The sequence below is a fragment of the Heptranchias perlo genome, chromosome 25, assembly GCF_035084215.1.
Source record: "Heptranchias perlo isolate sHepPer1 chromosome 25, sHepPer1.hap1, whole genome shotgun sequence".
Taxonomy (NCBI): domain Eukaryota; kingdom Metazoa; phylum Chordata; class Chondrichthyes; order Hexanchiformes; family Hexanchidae; genus Heptranchias; species Heptranchias perlo.
Window position 1 is genome coordinate 21,879,350 of NC_090349.1, and position 6,000 is coordinate 21,885,349.

Sequence of the window (6,000 nt, forward strand, 5' to 3'; positions counted from 1 at the left end):
TAAAATAAATAAAATGTACAATTCTAGCATTGAATTGAACTACAGGGCGTATGTAATGTTTTCAAAGTACATTTTTTAAAAAAAATCTTAATTGCTGTGCTGAGTTATGGCAAAGTAACAAGAGCGCATGAGCTCTGTCTCCCCACACACCGAATTAATGATTCCATCAAAGTAAGGTGCTGAGAAGAGACAAAGCATTTACACAGAATTAGTCAAAGAAAATTCTAATTAAATGTAGCCAGCATTGTTCTGGCTGTGGCCCCATGTATTAGCCATCACTGAAATAAAATTTCACGTGGATATTTAGGCTCAAAACATCTGGCTTAACAACGTTCAAACAGTAGAAAATAAAATAGAAACATAGCAGATGAGGACAATGGTGGCCTCCTATAAAGCCATCATGAGCAATTCTTTCACAACTACCATCTGACTTTACATTTTTGTACATGTTGCTAACTGTAAGACAGCTGTATTGAAACATTAAACATCAAACTGCTTAATAACAGAGGAAAGCTGCACTTAATTAAGCTCATTCAATACACCGCAAACTATGTTTGATACAACAAGGAAAGTGTAACCAGACATCTCTTGAGGAATCTTCCAGGAATATTTCATCTTTTCCATTAAGATTTACCTGGGATGGCTTAAAATGTCTCCTAACTGATTTGTGGCACAGCAAAAAATGTCCCTGGAGCTCCTCTTTCTACAGGCAGGAAATGAAAGACCTGCCCACACCAGGGAACATGCCATCTAGTGGCTCAATGTAGTAACTCCATCACCACATAGAAAAGACATTCTTTGGCCACGTAATACTCTTGGGGGGGGGGGGGGGGGGGGAATTTAACTCCCCCTTCTAAAACCCACTGCTTTTATTTAGATTCCCGCTCGCGGCAGAATGATGCCACGGCAATTTTAACCGCCTTGCCTCATTCACATGCCGCTGGCCAACTTCCCGCCCGGAAGTCCTAAAATTGGACGTTTTACAAAGGAGTAAACTGCTGCCCTGGTTGTTCAGTGAAAATAGGCTTTAAGTGTTACCATGCTGAGCCACACAGAGCAGGAAAGTCCCAGATTCAATCCTTTTTCTGGACTGATTGGTCAGTGTTCCTTGCTTATAAAGGGGGGAGGGGAAATCAGGCAGGATTCCTTTTCTAGGTCACTATCCAATAACCCCTGCTAGAAAGTGGACCTGTGTAGATGTCAACTGCGGATCAAGCATGGCTGTGATGACATAATAGTTGAGTAGTTTACTGATACTCTGAAGGCAATTTTAACCTAACCCGTTCGTCGGGAAACTAACAGGATTGGGTGCAAAGCGGGTTTTTAACCCCGCCTGATTTTAATCTCCGTTGAAGCCGGGTTGTTAAATCGGTGTTCCACCCGATCTCGTGAGTTTCCCGTCCAGCAGATTAGGTTAAAATTATCCTCTCTCTGTCCAAAGTAATGAAGGGCTGCCAGCACTCAGGAACTGTATCCCAACATGGGTTAATAACTTCAGAACAGCAAGGAAAACATCTTGGCACAAAATGTGGTCTATTTTCTGCTTCTCCAAAGGAACACCTCAGTCTATTGTTTTCTTTGTTGGCAGCTCCTTTTTAAATCTCACTTTCATCTTTTACAATGTACTTTATCCCAAGTGATTTATTCTCATAATAGTTATAAGCTTATGGGTTATGCACCTCCTTTTCAATTCTTTGTTTCTCTATTTACTGACCCACAAACAATGATTCTAGGTGCAAAATACCATCGCTAGGTGTTTGCACTGGTTGAAATAAAGAAGCAAATAAGAACAAAATCAGTGGCATATGCTCCTGAAAGAGCTATCAGTTTATATACTGTGCCTAATGGCTGTTCCATGACTGGAATTGACAGAGTCCACACCTGTTACCATTTCAGTGTAGCACTGGGAGAGTTAATAAGGAGGGAGAAAATAATGTACAAAATAGGAAGGGGTGTTATTATATCATATAAGCATTGATAGATGTTCCTTACTTCAGTAAATCTTAACATTGCACATCAGTTTGAACGTGTGATTTAGGGACATTAACAATTAGCTAACATTGGAAAAATAGCAGTTTGAATGCAGACTGCTCCAGGTAGAAAGAGAATAGACTGCTAAATGCTAATGTTATGGTATATTGTTTTTAAATTTTAATCAGGTTATTTGTTAGTATTCAATTTGGATTACAATTAACGCTGAAACAGTTCAAAATAAGAGCTTTACTGGGAAAATATCTGTTTTTTTTTAAGTTGCAAACTGTCACTGATTCTCTTGTAGAAAATACTGTTAGCAAAATGTGAATTGTGACTGACATGAACCTGGTCTAGTGCTATAGTAATAAACAGCTCCTCTGAAAATAACAACCTTCTAACCAAAAACTTCCTTCTAAGTAAAATTGGACATATAACGACTTTGGGGCATAGTTGCCTCGTTTGTGTTTGGGCAAAAATAATCACCTGGGTGGAGCACATAGGGGTAGGTCAGACGGGGGGGATCGCAGGCCTCTATCAGGCCCTGTACTCATTTACAGCCATTAAATTAAATGGGTAGAAAATCGGCTGGGATCTGTTACAGGCATGCAATCCTCCCCACCCATTTCACTCTATGTGCTCCGCCCAGGTGGTTATTTATGCACAATCACAAGAGGAGGATTTGTTGCTGCCATCTTTCCATTATTAAATATTTGAATCCCTAAATTGATGTTTAGGGGGAAAATTTTCTTTTAAAAATGTTAATTGTAAAACGCACACCGTGTGTCTACCCACACCAATTGCTGGACTATAACTTGGTGTTGTAAAATTGTTTACAACCAAAATTTAGAACTGACAGGTGATCTTTTTTGGAAACACGCTGCAGTGAAAAGGCTACTAACACATAACAAGCTAAAGCTTTTCTCAAGGGAAATTAGGGATGGGCAATAAATGCCAGCCTCGCCAGCGACGCCCACATCCCATGAACGAAATAAAAAAAAATGTGCCTGAGTGCACTGGTTTTATAGGCAGCATAATACAGAGTGACAGGATATTACAACACAGCAGCAGACCACACAGCTCATCAAGTCTGCGCTGGTGTTTTTCTCCACATGGGCCACCTAGTCTAATCCCACTCTCCTGCTCTCTCCTCATAGTTTTTGATATTCCTCCTTTTCAAGCAACTATCTAATTTCTTTTTAAAGTACTTGTGGACTCTGCTTCAACAATGGTTTATGGCAGAAAATTCCACATTAACATCACCCTCTGTGTAAAGAATTTTTTTAGCATAAAGATGACTGAACAAAATGCATTTGTAAAGAATGATATATTTGATAGAAATAAACTGGATGGGGAGGGGGGCATCTCTACATGGATCAAAATAAACCTCAAACACATCTTTCTCTTACTCGACTTGCTGTTTTATAGATTAATCCTCCAGCTATTTAACAATAATTGTTTATATAAATGTAGGCTCCGTACAACAACTGCAATTTCACTAAGTAGCTTCAAATGAAGGTATTTCAGCATTTAGCAAGAAAGAGGTGGGGTACCATTTATATTGCAGCAAATTAAATTTATGGAATCAAATGGATACAGGTGTCATAACCTACCACTTTACACTACTTTGAGTTCTTATAGAAAATAGATTGTGAGATTGATTTTAATCTGAAGTGCACCTCAAGGAGTGGTAATGTGATGTTCTTCACGATGCAAAAATAACTGTGATTCTTGTGGGTTCATGTCCAAAGTTGTTCAAAGCTTTAAGCATACTAGTTTCTAGTTCTGCTGGTGGTTTCATTGGTAAATGTACCACCCGGTCTGGTACTGAGCAATACAGACTGGGAAAGTCCTAAATTAAATCCTAACTGAGTTAGCTGATCTCAGCTGTGGCACTAGCCTCAGTACCCCCGGACTGGATTCAGGGAAAAAAATCAATCAATCCTGGCACCCGCTTCTGATCCCCATCCAGCAATTCGATGTCAGATGAGGACAGGAGCAGGCTCAGCTGTGATGCTCCCCCTTATCGAATACCTACCACTATCTAGGCCCACTCATGAGGAATGGGTTCTTGGGCATGGTGCAAGAGGGTGGCCAGCACCTGTTGAACCGTATTCTAGCAAGAATAAGCATGTTTAGACAGGAGGGGAGATACAGGAGGGGAGATACAGGAGGGGAGATAAAGAAGGAGAATTTTCTTTCTTACCCAGAGATATGAGTAACAACTGCAACCTCTTTCCACCTGACCAGAAAGCTAACTCACCAAACTTCAGAAGCATATTCTGAGACCCAAATATGCGGATCGGCTTTATTTTAATGCCGGTGGACCACCAGATTTGAAATAACGTCAGTTGTGAAATCTAGACTTGTGTGTGTTTGGGGAAAACAGTGAATTCGAAACTCAAAGTTGGGCCTATTTGAGATAATTCAAGAACACCCATATTTTGTACTATTTAGATCTTTTTTGGTTTTAAGCTCAAGTTTAGATTGAGTTTAAGTTAGCCTACACCTTTAAAATAAAGTCTTGCAGACTTTCAATGATTTCACCAAACTGCAGACTTCTGAAAGAGATGATTTAAATAGTTCTGTCTTCAAGAAAGAAGAATTTGTCAACCCTCGCTTCACTCACTTACTAACATGCAGCATAGGTCCAGGATTCATTTATAGGATAAGAATTATAAAGCCCTACAGTATTCATTCTAACAAAGGGATTACTATTTCTAACCCCATTTCCTAGAGGGAACAATGAGATAGGGATGGCCCTTTTACTAATTATTATAGAATCATTAACATGATCCATTATGAATCCCCAACTTCCTAGGTGAGCTTTGGAACTTAGAACATCATAGTTCCTATATTCAGATGGCACAAGTACCTTTGTAGAACCCTACATATCCTATCTTGTAATATTTTTGATTGTCTAATTTATTGGCCAGCCAGATACACGAAAACAACAATGAAGAACCTTATCATTTACATGAAAACCAAAGACCATAAAATACCCAACGTGATCTTTCCCAACAATTAAACAAAACTGCTAAAGTCAATTATGCAAAGAGTTATAGCCAAATAAAAATGAGCCTAGAGAGATGGTGAATGTCTTCTCTAACCCAAGTGGATTCCATTAAAAACTGATTCCACTGAAATTAAAATGATGGCAGATGGTAGGTTTCTTATTGAAGCAGATTCCACGATTTTCACCTTTTGTTCTTGTAAGTTCAGACATGGGATCTCCCTGGTCGTCTTGCTTCGTGTAGGTCAGTGAACTATTGTTATGCTATTGGCCATATACATTTTCTAGCTTTCATTCTTATATACTCATACATGAGGTCCACCTGCTAAGATTGGGTCTTCTGAAAGACCACTTCTCGGATAAATAAGAATTGAATTTATGAAGGCTCCATTATAATGATTTATAATAACTATGATTTAAGATTTGTGGAATTTGTATGTATGCAAATCATGCCATCCAAGACTGCTCTTGTTGCTGTGTCATATATCATCTTAATTAAGTATCACATCAAAGGATGACCTTAATAAATAATATATGCATTTGTTTGGAAACACTCCTGTTATCAAACGAGCAACATTTTGCTCCTCTCCTTCTTCATTTCTCTTTCTTTAAAGAGGGGATCTATGTAAAATATTGGCAACAAGATTGGAGGGTGTTGCTAGGATGACCACCTAGATTCCTTCTGCTCCAACTGATTATCTAATTCACATTCAAATCACCATGGAGCCCTTGTGTCAGGGATGATTTATGACAGCACAGTGCCTGAATCACTTAAATACTACTTAATTGTAGTTTTCATATTTCATTCCCTATATACGCATGATGAAGTTTGAGTAAAATTATCTTTCATTGCTGTAATTACTCAAGGTGAGAGCTGTATAAATCTAAACTAATATGCAATTATAATAAATCTAATTAACAGGAAATCATATCAAGTAGGTAGGGAATTGTAATAAAAAAAACTCTGTATTTTATCATGTTTCTGAGAATGGCTGCAAGAAAGATCATATCATACA

At 38.5% G+C, this 6,000-nt stretch overlaps 1 long non-coding RNA gene across 1 annotated transcript in view; it reads right to left on the reverse strand.

Moving 5' to 3' along the window:
- Nucleotides 1–705, reverse strand: part of LOC137342373 (uncharacterized) — a 126,875-nt gene extending 126,170 nt beyond the window's left edge. Inside the window, exon 1 of the long non-coding RNA XR_010967241.1 lies at nt 635–705. This is a non-coding gene — a long non-coding RNA (uncharacterized lncRNA). The remainder of the gene's footprint in view (nt 1–634) is intronic.
- Between the last annotated feature and the right edge of the window lie 5,295 nt (nt 706–6,000).